At 43.0% G+C, this 18381-nt stretch overlaps 2 long non-coding RNA genes across 3 annotated transcripts in view; one reads left to right on the forward strand and one right to left on the reverse strand.

Annotated features, from left to right (window-relative positions):
• The window catches only part of LOC138424648 (uncharacterized), a 108250-nt gene extending 96438 nt beyond the window's left edge, over positions 1-11812 (reverse strand). For both annotated transcript variants that reach the window (XR_011250921.1, XR_011250920.1), the window contains exon 1: positions 11398-11812. This is a non-coding gene — a long non-coding RNA (uncharacterized lncRNA). The remainder of the gene's footprint in view (positions 1-11397) is intronic.
• LOC138424654 (uncharacterized) lies at positions 2694-16418 on the forward strand. The gene is made up of 3 exons (XR_011250926.1): positions 2694-2761; positions 11416-11456; positions 16384-16418. It is a non-coding gene; the product is annotated as an uncharacterized lncRNA (long non-coding RNA).
• Positions 16419-18381: the final 1963 nt, after the last annotated feature.

Genomic DNA, 18381 nt, shown 5'->3' on the forward strand with positions numbered 1-18381 from the left:
AGATAGGTGAATTTCTGTTTTAGAGAGGATTGCCAGGTATTATACTCTCACAGGTTCTTAGGAAATTTTGTGGAATTTTTAAGAGTTACTGAAATTCATTTATTTATGGAATATTTTCATGGAGAAGGAAATGGCAACCCACTCCAGTGTTCTTGCCTGGAGAATCCCAGGGACGGGGGAGCCTGGTGGGCTGCCGTCTATGGGGTCGCACAGAGTCGGACATGACTGAAGTGACTTAGCTTAGCTTATGTGCTAAACAGTAGGCCCTTGTTGATTATCCATTTTAAATATGGCAGTGTGCACAAGTCGATCCCAAACTCCCTAACTATCCCTTCTTCCCATCCTTGCCCCTGGTAATCATAAGCTCATTCTTAAACTCTGTGAGTCTCTCTCTGTTTTGTATGTAAGTCCGTTTATATCAGGTCTTTTTAGATTCCACATGTAAAGGATCTGACTTCAAGTTTTAAATATCCCTCTTTCTTAGATCAAATACTCTGTCCACTCTCCTTTTCCATCTAGCAGCCTCCTCAGGCTTGATGACTTAAATATCTCTATAAACCATTACTTTCACTGGACAATTGGCTTTCTGTGGAACTAAGTGAAAAGGACTGAGACACCACCAAGATCGTAACCAGCCTATTGCTGCTTCCTCTTTTATGGCAATTTGCACAGCTTCACGATCACTGTTACTATTCTCCATGTTTATGAAACACTGACATAAAGGTTTTAGCCTTTAGACCTCTTTTTCCCCTTCCAAATTGCAACAAAACAGAGCAGACATGACTCTGCATTCATTACAAAGAGCCTTGCTTTTTCCTCTGTGAATTTCATACTTAATGCCCTGTGAGAGGCCCTTATTAATAATGAGTGCACAGAGCCCTTGCCTTGCGTTGGAGAGCGCAGAGGTTTGCGGGGAGCAGAGGCGGCCTGATCTGAGCTGTGAAGGCCCCCTACCCCATCACAGCAGCGCCATCTGCAGCGTGTGGCTGGACTGTCTCCAAGAACTCCCTGCCTCCTTTAGAACTTCTATGGCCCTGCTTTTGGAAAGCATACTCATTCCGTATGCAAAAGCTTGGATACATATGCACACCAACAGCCCGTATGCATGCAAAATGTGCAGATGGGCAAAGGAAAATAAAGCCAGGGGTTTGGCACAAAGACAAATTATTAACCTTGGAAATTCCTAAAAGCCGTGTAGGAGCCTTGTGGAAAAACAGCCTCTCTTAGAATCAGTAATTGGAACTTAAGATTTCAGAAACTGTAGTTTAAGAGGAAGTGTAAGAAAAACAGATCATGCAGCTTTTTTTTTTTTTTTTTTTGCATTGCTCTCTTTGAACACAAACACCTAAAAATTCACAAAATTTCAGTCAGGGGAAAGGTCACCGAAGCCGATCTTTTTTCCACAACTACTGACACACATAAATCACACATCCTTAGCAGATATGGTGTAAGAGAACCAGACAATAAGTTTCCTTAAACAAACTAACAGCTGCATGGTTCTTTTTAGGAAGGGAAAGTGGGTGGAACTGGGGCTAAGTACTATACAGTAACTTCAAATACATTTTCAAATATTTAATGTGCCCATCACATTTAAAAAGACACAATAGACTTTGCAACAGGTATAACAAAGCTTCATATTGCTTATTTCAGACTAGTTTATAGAATTAAAATGCTCAGATTTTCAGACCATACTTAGGTCTAAGGGTTTCAGAATTACCTAGTATCTTTTTTTCTTCCCTTTCTTTTTTAAATTGAGATATAATTGATATATAACACTGTATTAATTATAGGTAATTTATGTCATATTGGAAAATGACCACAGTAAATTTAGTTAACATCCATCACCCCACATAGTAACTATTTGTTTTCTTGTGATAAGAAATTTTAAGATCTACTTTCTTAGCAACTTTCAAATATACAGTATTCTTAACCACTAGAGTCAGCATTTCTAAATGAAGGTACATGCATTTTACTCTATTCTTTCCAGAAGAATTCACTTGGAATCAACTCAGCAGACCTACTTCTGGGTAATGTTCTAGACTGAAACAGGGAGGCTCCACCTGCCCCACAAGCCTTCTTCAGCTGGTCCCCTCAAGCCACCTATGAATAGTCAAGCAATTCTTTTACAAACTGAGAACCTTACACATACCTATCATTTTTCTGTTTATCGTTGTTCAGTCTCGTCTGACTCTGTGAGCCTATCAGCTGCAGCAAGCTAGACTTCCCTGTCCTTTACCATCTCTCAGAGTTTGGTCAGACTCATGCCCATTGAGTCAATGATGCCATCCAACAATCTCATTCTAAAGGAAATCAACCCTGATTCATTGGAAGGACTGGTGCTGACGCTGAAGCTCCAATACTTCGGCCACCTGATGTGAAGAGCAGACTCATTGGAAAAGACCCTAATGCTGGGAAAGATTGAGGACAGGAGGAGAAGGGGATGACAGAGGATGAGATGAGATGTCTATTACGATGATTCCTTTTCTTCTCTAGACTCTAAGATCCTGGCGGGTAAAGACTGTATTTCTCTGAGTCCCTAGCCAGTGGAAGTCAGCCGTTAAGCAATTACTATAGGTCTTAAGGGTTATGCTAGGCCAAGGGTCACATGTTCTCAAAGCACATAGCAGGGAGCCAAACCCAGTCTAGGCATCAGAAAAGGCCTCCTAGAGGAGTAATATTTTAAATGAAAGCTGAATTAAAATGACTCAGGAGAAAGCGCAAACTGGAATTGAATGAGTGGACAAGAGCTTTCTAAGCGCAGGTAATGCCCACATTACTTGGTAACTGGATATAAGTTGGCAGGAAACAATGAAGAAAGAACATATTCAAAAGTATGGGGTGAGATGAAGTGTTTGATGTTGGCATTGAATTTGAGGTTGCTCCTGAGCGCACTGTGTGGAGCTGTGTAGGGGGCAGTGGGAGATAGGATAGGGGTGTTCAAGAAATCTGGGTGGGCTTCTTGGGAGTTCTTAACACTGGCTGGCAAGAAAAGCCAAGAGAGAGGATGAGATTGCCCAACAAGAGTGGTAGAGAAAAGGTGAAGGAGACCTGAGGGAAAAAAGCCCAGGAAACTGGAAGGCAAGAGGTATAAGGAGAAAGATAGGAGATGGCAGCATGGCACCAAGGGAAGGGAATGCTTCAAGGAGGAAGGGATGGTCAACAGGCCAAGGCTGCTGCTCAGAGAGTGGGATTTGGCAATGAGAGCTTCTTCAGTGACCTTGATAGCTTAGCAGGCCAAAACGGGCAGAGGTGAGGTCACACGGTAGAGGCTTAAGTGAGGGGTCAGGGAAAGGAGGCAGCAAGTCGAGGTTGACAGTGAGTGAGGACAGATGGGGGTAGCTGGAAGGATAGGTAGGTTGGATCAGTGTTCCTTAATCACCTGGGGAGCTTTCAAAATAACTTCTGACACTGAGCCCCACCCCTGCCAATTCTGACTTAATTGTTCCGAGGTACAGCTTGGCCACGGTAAAGTTTTTAAAGCTCCCCAGGTGATTTTCATCAGTAACTAGCGCTGAGAGCAATTGGACTAGAAAAAATAATTTCTTTTAAAGATAGGAGTGAGTTCAGCAAGTGAAATGCTAAAGGATGGAGCCACAGAGCAGCAGCAGCTGAAAATACAGAGGCAGAGGTAGTGGTGACTGATGTGGAAGATCCTAGGAGGGAGGTGAGGATGGAGTCAGCAAGGTAGAGGCTGTGAGTTAAACAGAAAGCAATTCTTTAGTACTCAGCCATTAAAAAGAATGAAATAATGCCATTTGCAGCGACACAGATGGACCTTGAAATTGCCATGCTGAGTGAAATAAGTCAAAGAAGGAGAAATATCATATGACATCCCTTATACTTGGAATCAAAAAAGAAATGATACAAATGAACTTATTGACAACACAGAAACAGACTCACAGACTTAGAGAAGGGAGGGGAGTTTGGGGGCAAAATGCACGTGTGTGGGTTTAGTTGCTCAGTCGTGTCTGATGCTTTGCAACCCCATGGACTGTAGCCCACCAGGCTCTTATGTCCATGGAATTTTCCAAGCAAGAATATTGGAGTGGGTTTCCATTTTCTACTCCAGGGGATCTTCTCGACCCAGGGATCGAACCCACATCTCCTGCATTGGCAGGCAGATTCTTTACCACTGAGCCACCCGGGGAGAAAGGATACATATATTTGCATGGCTGAGGCCCTTTGCTCTTCACCTGAAACTATTACAACATTGTTAATCGGCTATACTCTGATATAAAATAAAGTTTTTAAAAAATTAAATAAATAAAGCTAAGCTAGGGAGTTTTTTTTTTTAAAAAAAGGAAAGGAAGCAATTCCTTTATGACGGCAGGAACAGGGAGAGACGAAAAAATGTGGACGGAGTCAGGGTAGAAGTGGCAGGATGGCAGCCTCTGATGAAGGCTGTGCTCTCTGAATCAATTAAGAGAAGAAAAGAAGGCGGGGGTGGGGGGTGGGGGCAGGGGGATTAGAATTTGGAGGGAAATAGGACTAGGCAAGGTTGGGTGCCTGGTTTACGTTAGCGACCCTGAACTTGTAGTGTCAGCAGTACGTGAAGCGGATGGTTTTCAGCAGAACATTAAGAAATGTGCAAACAGTACTTCCCTAAGCATGAGGTTTACATTCTTCATACCCTGTTGTTGGGAGGATTCAAAGTTAAACAGCTAAGACCATAGGAAGCACTGGGGTGGGGGTGATTTGCAAGTTAACCAACGAAATCCCTTATAAATAGTTACACTTTCTGAATCCAAAACAAATGAACTAACAAACAAAAATCTTCTATTGTTATAAAAACATGGTAATAATAAAGAGAAAATCGGGGCTTCCTGGTGGCTCAGTGGTAAACAATTCGCCTGCCAATGCAGGAGACTCGGGTTTGATCTCTGATCCGAGAAGAACCCACATGCCTTAAGCAGCTAAGCCTGTGTGCCACAACTACTAGGCCCATGCTTTGCAACAAGAGAAGCCACCTCAATGAGAAGCTGGGGCACCACAACAGGTAAGTAGCCCCCACTTGTTGCAACTAGAGAGACACCTGCATAGCAACGAAGACCCAGAATAGATAAATAAATCTTATATAATAATAAGAGAAAATCAACAGCATTCTACATATTTTAAATAACTAAAAAGTAAACCCTCTACATTTTTATCATTGTTTGCTTCTTACAAACAGTAGCATCTCCCTTCCCTATATTTGCAGTGAATTGTTTACAATTGTCCACAAATCTCACCATTTCCCACATTCAGTCTAATCCAGTGCTTTCCGGTTTTATAACTGAGTAACTTGGTATCTGTGGAGCTACAATCTGAACATTTTGAAGTTGTGAAAAAAAGTAAGTCATAGTGAATCCACGAATACCTTAATTTTCCATGATACTGCTCCGGTTGGTGAGTAGGATAACCAAGTGTCCAGTTTTGCAAGGGACTGAAGGGTTTTCGGGGATGCAAGGCTGTCAGTGCAGAACCTAGAGCGTCCAGACAAACCTAGAGGGTTGACCACTTGACACTTTCCCCACAACCAGCCCTCACTCGCTTGTTGGTGACACATACTTGCTCACACGTGGCCTGAGAGACCAGCAGAGAAAAAGTCTGCAAGCCAGGTTCCCGGCCGGAAGCTGGTGTGGTGAAAGGGACACTCTGCCCTACCTTTTGCTCCATCCGACTTTCACTGCAGTGCAGGGGAGCAGCCACACACGGAAACTCCTAAAACCCCTGCCCTCCTTTGCCACCACATTCTTTGATGAAGTTGTTCTGGTCTACCTTGACTCAGAGATGCCTTTTTCTATCTTGAGGTTATTGTTCTAAGAAGGCCTCCTTCCCTTCCCAAACCACAGTTCTTTTCTCCTTTCATCCTCAGATAAGATAAACTAAGCCAAACACATACTTTAATTATCAGGCCAAAGCACTTCTTGATAAAAGAATTTTAAACATCTCAATACAAAACCAGTGCTTTGCTCTTTTGACAGGGAGGGCACTGACTGACCTCCTTGGCCCTTTCACAATAGAAACCAGGTCTTTATCAGGAAGAACCTGCTTTCTTCATTCCGGGATGTGCTTTGCTTAGAGCCAATTTTAAAATAACCCGCAGATGAAAGTCATATTCTTGAGGGAGAATGGGAAAACAGTTTGTATCATAGAATGAAGAAAAGAGGTTTTTCTCTATTAAATCCTTCATCCTTGTTTGTTGATCTGATGAATAAATGAAGACAAAGCAGATTTATTTAATCCTGGAAAAGTTTCTCCTTGCCTTCACTGTAACTTAGCAAGTATGTATTTTGCAACACAAGGTGTTAAAGTTCTGGAACCAGGCTATGGAGTGCATGAGGGCAAGTAAAGCAAAGTCCTTGCAATGATAGTCAGTTGTGATCAATTTGGAGCCTGTAGTAAGGTGAGGAAAGAAAAGTGCAGAACAGAGGAGACCATTTTACTTTAAAATACCTTTTTCACAATCACATGGTGAGGCAACTCCATTATAAAATAGGAAAGTGCCAAACATTGGGTGGAGGATCAGAGAGGAAAAAAGTATAGTGAATAAATTCTTATCGACCCTGTATAAAACACAGAGACAGCCTCTAAGGAGGATATGGTGGTTCAGATTTTGGTTGGTTTGTAAAGTTTTTTTCCTGGTTTCTTGTAGCCCAGCATCAATGAAGAGTCACAGTCAAAAGAATTGTGAATCTGTCTTTGGCAGCCTGAAAGATGAACTCATATATTTGTTGTGGGTATTTTAAAAGAACCAGACCAAAAACCTTACAGAAAGCATCCCAGAAATCCTCCCCAGCTACAGTTTTTTCTCCAAAGTTCTGGAGTCATTGTTGTTGTCCAGTTGCTCGGTAGTGTCTGACTCTTTGTGACCACAAGGAATGTAGCTCACCAGGCTCCTCTGTCCGTGGGATTGTCCAGGCAAGAATACTGGAGGGGGTAGCCATTCTCTTCTCCAGGGGATCTTCCCCACCCAGGGATCAAACCCAGGTGTCCTGCATTGTAGGCAGATTCTTTGCTGTTTGAGCCACCAGGGAAACCCTCTGGATTCATGGCTGCCCCTAAAAATAAAATTACTGCTACCCACTCTGGTTCATGAAGTGGTCCTTCTTCACTTCCATGCTCCTCTCCCAGCTGTGGGCTTCCCTTGTGGCTCAGCTGGTAAAGAATCCGCCTGCAATATGGGAGACCTGGGTTCGATCCCTGGGTTTGGAAGATCCCCCCGAGAAGGGAAAGGCTACCTGCTCTAGTATTCTGGCCTGGAGAATTCCAGGGACTATAGAGTCCCTGGGGTTGCAAAGAGTCGGACACGACTGAGCGACTTTCACTCCCAGTTGTAGGTGCCCCTCAGGATTCCCGTCCCTCACCGCCAGCTCTGCTAGGCTGCTGAAGGATGCTGGAGAAATCTCTACTCATCCCCTACCCTGTTCCTCTTCACTTTCCTCATAGCAGAGTCTGCAGAATCCTTTGGGAAATGATGTTCCCTCTCTCTGACTGTTTTGTTGGAGGGGGAAAAAAGAACAAAACTCTCGGTGGCGTGTTTCTGGCAAATAAGATTCTCCAGTTCATTCTACCTGCACTCCTGGTGGAGATCATTCTGTCTGGGAAGGCTTGAGTGGCTGGGAGCAGATAGGCTCAACTCAGAGTAGAAGTGAAATGAGATCAGTGGTCGAGTGTAGCTTGTTTTTCTGTGGGTCAGTCTACGAGAGACAGTTGAAAACTCCCAAATGTGTTTAGGTTAAGATTTGATCTTGTGGAATGGCGACCTAAACAAATCTTGATTTTTTTCCCTATGAGGCCAGAGTTGTAGCCCCCACGTTCAAGTGAGTTCTCCTGGTCTTCCCATCATCTGCATTCCGATTGTCTTGGGTCACATAGAATGCCCTCATTTCACTTCTCCTTCAACACTGATATGTGACCCTAGACCTGTCTGTGCAACTGTACTCATTAGGGTATTCACACACTTTAGCCCTGTGTCTCTACTTCTAGAACTCTATGCCAAAGAAATAATCAGAGATGCAGACACGTATTTATACCAAATACGGGTTTACTTGCAATAGTGAAAAAATAGGTATGACCTAAGACCCAGCGGCCGCAACTGGGACCCTTTGGTCCCTGGTCTCCTCCGGACGCGGACAACTGTCCAGAGTGCCCCGACTGGGTGAGGAACAAGAGACTTTATTGACCTCTCTCCCCTTCTCTCTCTCTTTCCTCTCCTTAACCCTTCCTATCCATCCCTGTTTTTCTAGTCCCCTGGTCCTGGACGCAGAAATCTGGTCGAAGGACCCTCAGCCTGAGCTGGGGATTGGCAACTGATCACCTCCTCTTGGCAGAGAACTCAAATTCTGGTTCTGGTCTGGTCTGATTTCTGGTAGGGCAGAGTTCCAGTCCTCCCTTCTCTGGAGGCACAGGGAAAAGTCCCATAACGCCTGGGTATCTGTAGGTGGCAGGAGACGTCTGTAAGGCTACACCTTTCGCTCCCCATCTCCCGCCTCTTCCCCCTTCTTCTTTCAACCTGTCTTCCTTTCCTCCCTTGAAATCTTTGATGTTAGTACTTGGATTCTTGTATTTAAGGGCTTCCCTGGTGGTGTAGAGGTTAAAGCATCTGCCTGCAATGTGGGAGACCTGGGTTTGATTCCTGGGGTGGGAAGATCCCCTGGAGAAGGAAATGGCAACCCAGTCCAGTATTCTTGCCTGGAGAATCCCATGGACGGAGAAGCTTGGTGGGCTACAGTCCGTGGTTCGCAAAGAGTTGGACACTACTGAGCGACTTCACTTTCACTTTCTAAATGTTCCCAAACCAAGAAATGGATACTTTTTTGGATAATAAATATCGGAGAAGGCAATGGCCCCCCACTCCAGTACTCTTGCCTGGTAAATCCCATGGACGGAGGAGCCTAGTGGGCTGCAGTCCATGGGGTCACGAAGAGTTGGACACGACTGAGCAACTTCACTTTCACTTTTCACTTTTATGCACTAGAGAAGGAAATGGCAACCCACTCCAGTATTCTTACCTGGAGAATCCCAGGGACGAGGAAGCCTGGTGGGCCGCCATCTATGGGGTCGCACAGAGTCGGACATGACTGATGTGACTTAGCAGCAATAGCAGCATGATGAAATATACATCTATCAGAATTCTGATATCAAAGACTATTTAATAAAAAAGTGTTTCTAATTTAATTTTAACTAAAAATCATGAATGAAAATTCTATTTTAAATATGACATCAATTTTGTATATGTATATTTGCATGTGCATGCGTGTATACACACAACGCTAACATAATTTGGTTGCCCCTAGGTAATAGAAACATAGGTATTATCTTTCTGCATTTTATCATGAACATGTTTATTTTACAGTCATAAGTAAATAAATATTCTTGTAAAGTAAATGAAAAAAGAAAATAGTTCTTAGCAGAGTCACTGATGAGAAAGGAAGCTGGAAACTTACTTGGTGGTCCAGTGGTTAAGAATCTGCCTGCCAATGCAGGGAACACAGGTTCAGTCCCTGATCTGGGAAGATTCCACAGGCTATGGAGCAACTAAGCCCAGGTGCCACAGCTACTGAAGCCTACGTGCCTAGAGCCTGTACTCTGCAACAAGAGAAGCCACCACAAGGAGAAGTCTGAGCACCACAACTAGAGGGTAGCCCCAAATTAGAAAGTATCCCTTCCTTTCTGCAACTAGAAAAAATCCCACACGCATCAATGAAGACCCAGCGCAGCCAAAAATGAATGAAATAGATGAAAATTTTAAGAAAGAAAAAGGAAGCTGGAACAACATAAATGGTTAACAATATGGGAATGGGTAAATCAATGGGAGTGCGTTCGTGTGTCTCACCTCCCTGGGGGCCACACCTCCTGCTCCTGACTGTGTGGAGGGTACCTGGTCAGTCAGACCTGAGTCACCCCCAGCCTCCTCCTCTCTGTCCTCTCCTGTTCCTGCCACCTGTGATGATATGACTGTTGACCTCTTATCAACTTGGACACGACTCTGCTGGCCTTCCTTTCTTGTTTACAGAAGCCCACACCTCCTGCTGCGTGGTTCAGTAGAACTGGCCATCCTGCATCCCACTAGGTGGGGTTCCCAGACCTCAGCTTTGCCAATGGCTGCTCCATCCCCCGACCCAGTGATTCATTCAGCTGAGGCACCCACCAGCTCCACTGATCATTTTCTTCAGAAGCCTTCGGGAAAACCACTGTCATCTCCTCTGGGACTAAGAGCTGTAATGATATAAGCCAGAGACCAGCTGGCTTTACATGACCAGCTTTCCTGCAGGAAAATGTATTGTCCATATTGGAGACAATGATACCAATGCAGGTGATATGAAATGAGAAATAAGTTCTAAAGACATTGTTTGAGCCTCTGAATTCAGCAATGGCAGAACTTCTTTTCATTTTCATCAGTTAATAAACTTCTCCTCTTTCTCCCTCCCGTCCTCTCTCTCTTTTCTCTATTATTCACGTGCTCCTGTTGTTGATTTTTTTCTTAAGCTTGTTTGAGAAAGGGCTCTGTCACTTGTAACCAAAGGAGTTCTGACTCAGTTAGCCTGCCTTGGACTTTGCAACCTGGCTTTTGGAAGTAACTATTTGGCTTTCTTGCATGCCAAGCAAGTCCGGGCTTTTTCTAGAGAAACTCTTGACTTAGAGGGCATGACCTTAGACAATCCTTTTTCCTGTATTTGTGGACAATTTCTGTCTTGTTGGTTGGAAATTTCTTCCCTCCCTACCAGTAAGAGACTGAGATCAGGCATGTATCATTTATTTTTTATAGGCGCTAAAAATTTTGAGAGCATTTTTAATGACATGGGAAAATACTTGTGATATATGACCTCAATTAGTTAAGTGTGTAATAATAGCTAGTCACCGAAAACTACTAGAAGGAAATTTATCAAAATATTAACAGTGATTATAGCTAAGAGATAAGATTATGGGTGATTTATATATAACATTTTCTAAGTTTACAAATGGACATGCAATTATTTTGTGATTAGAAAATAAAAAAGTTATTAAAATAAATACATAAATTGTAGTGCACTTATCCAAAGGACAATTTTGTAGTCATTAGAAAGAATGTTTTGAAGATATTTTAGTGACACTGAAAAATGCTCATAATAGAACAATGGGAAAGGTAGACAAAACTATATATATCACTGATCTCAATTATGTTAATTATAGATGTGCAAATAGATGCATAGGAAAGGACTAAAGAAATTGCTTCAAAACATGAATAGAAGTTACCTCTGAGCTATGAAATCAGGGTTCAGTTTGGGTTTCTTCTTTAATATGTGTTTGTGTTTTCCAGCTTTCAGAATCAGAATTCTTTTATAATAAAACAGTAAAGTGTTACTCTGGTGGAGAATAGGCTTGAGAAGGCAACTGTCCCCCTCTCCCACCCATTTAATGTAGGATGCTTCTCACCTGTTCTCCTTTCTCCAGGTCAGGGGCTGAATTCCTGTCTGCTTCTGTTGAAGGAACAGGTGAGTTGGGATCAATTTCTTTTCCGGATGGCCTTGACTGTCTTCTTGAAGCCAAGTTTCTCCTGGTTTATCTTCCGGTTTAGCTATACAACACACTTATATTTACATATGCTGTGTTGTGCTGAGTCGTTCAGTCCTGTCTGACTCTTTGTGACCCCATCGATAGTAGCCTGCCAGGCTCCTCAGTCTATGGGTACTCTCCAGGCAGGAATACTGGAGTGGATTGCCATGCCCTCCTCCAGGGAATCTTCGCATCCCAGGGATCGAGCCAAGGTCTCCCGCATAGAAAGTAGATTCTTTGCTGTCTGAGTCACCAGGGAAGCCTATAAAAGTATAGCAGAATTTCTGGGAAAGGGAGGAGTTAAAGCAGGAAATGTAGCAAAAGAAAAAGGAAGATTTGTGCAACATTTTGAATGCAAGTGAAATACTTTACGTACATTTTTGTCATTTAATCCTTTCATAATCCCTCTGGAAAAAGCATCATCATTTCCTCTGATTGATAGATTAACAAAGCAAAGTCTTAGAGAGAAATATGAAATAACTTCTCTACTTTCACACAACCAATAAGTGGTGAAAGGGAGATTTGAATCAAGGCAATCTAGGGCCTGTGCTGTTAACCAGTATGTATAGGATATATCGAGGTAATGTACACTGTGATTTTTGCATAAACTAATGCCTTCTTAGCTGAAAATCTGTGAAACCCTTGCAAAAAGTGGTAAGGGAAAAGTTTCAGTTCCTTGTTTTAGTTCCTTTCTTGGTTTATTATCTGATTCTGCACTATTTCTTGATACTCATCTGTATAAGATTCATAACTGATACAACAAAATGAAGACCTCTTTGGATTAAGGAGGGCTTCCCTGGGGGCTCAGATGGTAAGGAATCTGCCTGCCATGCAGGAGACCTGGGTTTGATCCCTGGGTCAGGAAGAGCCACTAGGGAAGGGAACAGCTACCCACTGCAGTATTCTTACCAGAAGTCCATGGACAGAGGAGCCTGGAGGGCTACAGTCCACTGGGTCACAAAAAGTCGGATAGGACTGAACGACAAACACCTTCATTTTCTCTTGGACCAAGGATTTTTAAAATAATTGTAAAAAAAAAAAAAAAAAGCTCAACTCTCTGTAACTGATTGGAGCTCAGACTTTAAAAATACACCGTGTTCAGTAGTTGTGCATGTAGTTTTAGATACTTCTGCTCCTGCATAGATCTGTGAAGGAAAAGATGAGGAAGGCTATTCTCACATGTACTTACGGTAAAAGTGTGAGCTCATTTTCTGGTCTCCTTCACTTTGTTCTGTGTTGCTAGGGTATGAAGCATTTTAAAGATCAGCTTAGTTTCTGTTGATTAGGCAGCAACACTAAGTTTAAGACTTAACTGGGGGCTTCCCTGGTGGCTCAGCTCAGTTCAGTTCAGCGGCTCAGTCATGTCCGACTCATTGTGACCCTGTGGGCTGCAGCGCACCAGGCTTCCCTGTCCATCACCAACTCCCGAAACTTGCTCAAACTCATGTCCATCAAGTTGGTGATGCCATCCAACCATCTCATCCTCTGTCATCCCCTTCTCCTCCTGCCCTCATTCTTTCCCAGCATCAGGGTCTTTTCCAATCGGTCAGTTCTTCAGATCAAGTGGCCAAAATATTGGAGTTTCAGCTTCAGCATCAGTCCTTCCAATGAATATTCAGGACTGATCTCCTTTAGGATGGACTGGTTGTATCTCCTTGCAGTCCAAGGGACTCTCAAGAGTCTCCTCCAACACCACAATTCAAAAGCATCAATTCGTTCACACTCAGCTTTCTTTATAGTCCAACTCTCACAACCATTCATGACTATAAAAACCAAAGCTTTGACGAGACAGACCTTTGTTGGCAAAGTAATATCTCTGCTTTTTAATATGCTATCTAGCTTGGTCATAGCTTTTCTTCCAAGGAGCAAGCATCTTTTAATTTCATGGCTGCACTTATCATCTGCAGTGATTTTGGAGCCCCCAAAGGTAAAGTTTTTCACTGTTTCCATTCTTTCCCCATCTATTTGCCATGAAGTGATAGGACCAGATGCCATGATCTTAGTTTTCTGAATGTTGAATTTTAAGCAAACTTTTTCCCTCTCCTCTTTCACTTTCATGAAAAGCCTCTTTAGTTCTTCTTTGCTTTCTGCCATAAGGGTAGTGTAATCTGAATATCTGACGTTATTGATATTTCTCCTGGCAATCTTGATTCCAGCTTGTGCTTCATCCAGTCCAGCATTTCTCATGATGTACACTGCCTATAAGTTAAATAAGCAGGGTGACAATATACAGCCTTGATATATTCCTTTCGCAATTTGGAATCAGTCTATTGTTCCATGTCCAGTTCTAACTGTTGCTTCTTGACATGCATACTGATTTCTCAGGAGGCAGGCCAGGTGGTCTGGGACTCCCATCTCTTTAAGAATTTTACACAGTTTGTTGTGATGCACACAGTTGAAGGCTTTGGTGTAGTCAATAGAGCAGAAGTAGATGTTTTTCTGGAACTCTCTGGCTTTTTTGATGATCCAGCGGATATTGGCAATTTGACCTCTGATTCCTCTGCCTTTTCTAGATCCAGCTTAAACATCTGAAAGTTCATGGTTCATGTACTGTTGAAGCCTGACTTGGAGAATTTTGAGCATTACTTTACTAGTGTGGAGATGAGTACAATTGTGTGGTAGTTTGAGCATTCTTTGGCATTGCCCTTCTTTGGGATTAGAATGAAAACTGACCCTTTCCAGTCCTGTGGCCATGGCTGAGTTTTCCAGATTTGCTGGCATATTGAGTACAGCACTTTCACAGCATCATCTTTTATGATTTGAAATAGTTCAACTGGAATTGTATCACTTCCACTAGCTTTGTTGGTAGTGATGCTTTCCAAGGCCCACTTGACTTCACATTCCAGGATGTCTGGCTCTAGGTGAGTGATCACACCATCGTGATTATCTTGATCATGAAGATCTTTTTTGTATAGTTCTTCTGTGTATTCTTGCCACCTCTTCTTAATATCTTCTGCTTCTGTTAGGTCCATACCATTTCTGTCCTTTATTGTCCCCATCTTTGCATGAAATATTCCCTTGGTATCTCTAATTTTCTTGAAGAGATCTCTAGTCTTTCCCATTCTATTGTTTTCCTCTATATCTTTGCATTGATCGCTGAGGAAGGCTTTCTTATCTCTCCTTGCTATTCTGTGGAACTCTGCATTCAAATGGGTGTATGTTTCCTTTGCTCGTTTGCCTGTAGCCTTTCTTCTTTTCTCAGCTATTTGTAATGCCTCCTCAGACAACTGTTTTGCCTTTTTGCATTTCTTTTTCTTGGGGTTGGTCTTGATCACTGCCTCCTGAACAATGTCACAAACCTCTGTTCATAGATCTTCAGGCACTCTATCAGATCTAATCCCTTGAATCTATTTGTCGCTTCCAGTGTAAAATCACAAGGGATTTGATTTAGATCATACCTGAATGGTCTAGTGGTTTTCCCTACTTTCTTCAGTTTAAGTCTGAATTTGGCAATAAAGAGTTCATGATCTGAGTCACAGTCAGCTCCTGGTCTTTTTTTGCTGACTGTATAGAGCTTCTCCATCTTCGGCTGCAAAGAATATAATCAACCTAAATTTGGTAATTCAGACATCTGATGACATCCATGTATAGAGTCTTCTCTTGTGTTTTTGGAAGAGGGTCTTTCCTAAAACTCTATTAACCTTTGACCTGCTTTGTTTTGTACTGCAAGTCCACATTTGCGTGTTACCCCAGTTATCTCTTGATTTCCTGCTTTTACATTCCAGTCCCCTATAATGAAAAGGACATCTTTTTTGGGTGTTAGTTCTAGAAGTTTCTCGTAGGTCTTCATAGAACTGTTCAACTTCAGCTTCTTTAGCATTACTGGTTGGGGCATAGACTTGGATTACTATGATATTGAATGGTTTGCCTTGGAAATGAACAGAGATCATTCCGTTGCTTTTGAGATTGCATCCAAGTACTGCATTTTAGTGAAGAGGAGCTAAAAAGCCTCTTGATGAAAGTGAAAGAGGAGAGCAAAAAAGTTGGGTTAAAACTCAACATTCAGAAAATGAAGATCATGGCATCTGGTCCCATCACTTCATGGCAAATAGATGGGGAAACAGTGGAAACAGTGTCAGACTTTATTTTTTGGGGCTCCAAAATCACTGCAGATGGTGATTGCAGCCATGAAATTAAAAGACGCTTACTCCTTGGAAGAAAAGTTATGACCAACCTAGATAGTATATTAAAAACCAGAGACATTACTTTACCAACTAAGGTCCGTCTAGTCAAGGCTATGGTTTTTCCTGTGGTCGTGTAAGGATGTGAGAGTTGGACTGTGAAGAAGGCTGAGCGCTGAAGAATTGATGCTTTTGAACTGTGGTTTTGGAGAAGACTCTTGAGAGTCCCTTGGACTGCAAGGAGATCCAGCCAGTCCATTCTGAAGGAGATCAACCCTGGGATTTCTTTGGAAGGAATGATGCTAAAGCTGAAACTCCAGTACTTTGGCCACCTCATGCGAAGAGTTGACTCACTGGAAAAGACTCTGATGCTGGGAGGGATTAGGGGCAGGAGGAGAAGGGGACGACAGAGGATGAGATGGCTGGATGACATCACTGACTTGATGGATGTGAGTCTGAGTGAACTCCGGGAGATGGTGATGGACAGGGAGGCCTGGCGTGCTGCGATTCTTGGGGTCGCAAAGAGTCGGACATGACTGAGCGACTGAACTGAACTGAACTGAACTGCATTTTAGATTCTTTAGTTGAGTATGATGGCTACTCCATTTCTTCTAAGGGATTCTTGCCCACAGTAGTAGATATAATGGTCATCTGAGTTGAATTCACCCATTCCAGTACATTTTAGTTCACTGATTCCTGAAATGTCGATGTTCACTCTTGCCATCTCCTGTTTGACCACTTCCAGTTTGCCTTGACTCCAAAAGAGAATGAAGAGACAGAACCAAAGCAATAACAACACCGAGTTCTGGATGTGACTGGTGATAGAAGTAAAGTCTGACGCTGCAAAGAGCAATATTGCACAGGAACCCTGGTGGCTCAGTGGTAAAGAATCCAGCTGCTAGTGCAGAAGACACAGGTTCAGTCCCTGGCTGAAGAAGAGCCTACATGCCACACAGCAGCTAAGCCTGTGTACCACAACTACTAATCCCCATGCGCTAGAGCCTGGGGGCCACAGCTACTGACCCTGTGTGCTGCAACTACTGAAGTCTGCTTGCCTTAAAGCCTGTGCCCTGCCCAAAGAGAAGCCATTGCAATGAGAAGCCAGCACACTGCAATGAACAGTAGCCGCAGCTCGCCACAGCTAAAGAAAAGCCTGCACGGCAATGAACACTCAGCACAGCCATAAATAAATAAACAAATAAAAATTAAAAGACTTATCTGGAGAAGTGACCTCCCTTTTGCCAAAATTATTGCCAAGGTGGTTCTATTTTTTGAAGCCTCTGATCTGAGCCACCGTGGCTTTACCTGTTCATTCACTCATATCTGCCTGAGTGGGAAACCTGCTCAAGAAGCAGGGAGCGGCAGGGCAGTCAGGGCAGCTGACTTGAGACCAGAGAAGAGAAACTTTAGAGAAGATGAGATGCCCAACAATATTAAAAGCTGAAGACAGGTGAAGTGGTGAAAAGTTGAGGAAAAATAGTCGGCTTTGGAAATTTCAGGTGGTTACTGAAGCAGATATGAAAGAGAGGCAGAAGTATAATTCAGGTTGCAGTGTGGTTAGGAATGAGTAGGAAGTGAGAGAGTAAGTTAATCTGAGCAGATTCTTCTTTCTTTGGCAGTGAAGAGCAAGTGGGAAGTTTAAGCATGTGGAAGAGTTGAGAAAAAGTGTGTGTGTGAGTGTGTGCAGGAAATGAGAAAGCTGAGCAGGTTATAAGTGAAATAGGAAGCAACACATTCAGAGAGAGGAAGGGTGGAAGAAGAATAATTACCATTACTGAGCTACTCTGTTCCAGCTAGGACTTCATATTGTTTCATTTAATGCACACAGCAATCTTGGGGGGAAAGTGAGGATCAGAGAAGGTAAATAATTTGCCCAAGATCAAACCGCTATTATTCTGGCTGATTAAACACACAGACCTATAAGCTCTATGTGTGGAAGAGGTGGAAAAGGAGAAAGAGTGTTTAGTAAAGAAAGGTCTTAGAGGAGGTGGTTGGAATTTAAACATGGGTTAATAAGACTGAGGGACATAATTACCCCAGAGGCAAAGAAAGATGGAATCAGAAAATACTGTAAAAGAGACTACAACTTAATTTCATTTTATTTCCTCGATAAAAATAGTCTATGTAGCTGGCATAGGTGTCCAGCTAGGTTTCTAGGAGACCATCTATGATTCCATTAGGCCTAGAGTGATAGCTGCTAAGTCACTTCAGTCGTGTCCAACTCTGTGTGACCCCATAGATGGCAGCCCACCAGGCTTCCCTGTCCCTGGGATTCGCCAGGCAAGAACACTGGCGTGGGTTGCCATTTCCTTCTCCAATGCATGAAAGTGAAAAGTCAAAGTGAAATCGCTCTGTCGTGCCCGACTCTTAGCGACCCCTTGGACTGCAGCCCACCAGGCTCCTCCATCCATGGGATTTTCCAGGCAAGCATACTGGAGTGGGGTGCCATTGCCTTCTCTGTAGAGTGATAGAAACATGTGTAAATATATGGGATTTTAGTTCCCTGACTAGGAATAGGATCTGAGCCCTTGGGAGTGAGAGCACAGTCCTAACCACTGGACCACCAGTGAATTCCAATATATCGTTTTTTTTTTTAATCTCCTGTTTGTGTGTGGTTTTGATCATCCCTCAAATTATTTTGGATAGTACACTGCGCCCTTGCACTACTGTGCACTCAGACAGCTATTCCTTTTACCTGGAATTTCCCTCCTCATCTACTTATGAGTATGGAGCCAGACACTAC

Source organism: Ovis canadensis, chromosome 1 (assembly GCF_042477335.2).
Source record: "Ovis canadensis isolate MfBH-ARS-UI-01 breed Bighorn chromosome 1, ARS-UI_OviCan_v2, whole genome shotgun sequence".
Classification (NCBI taxonomy): domain Eukaryota; kingdom Metazoa; phylum Chordata; class Mammalia; order Artiodactyla; family Bovidae; genus Ovis; species Ovis canadensis.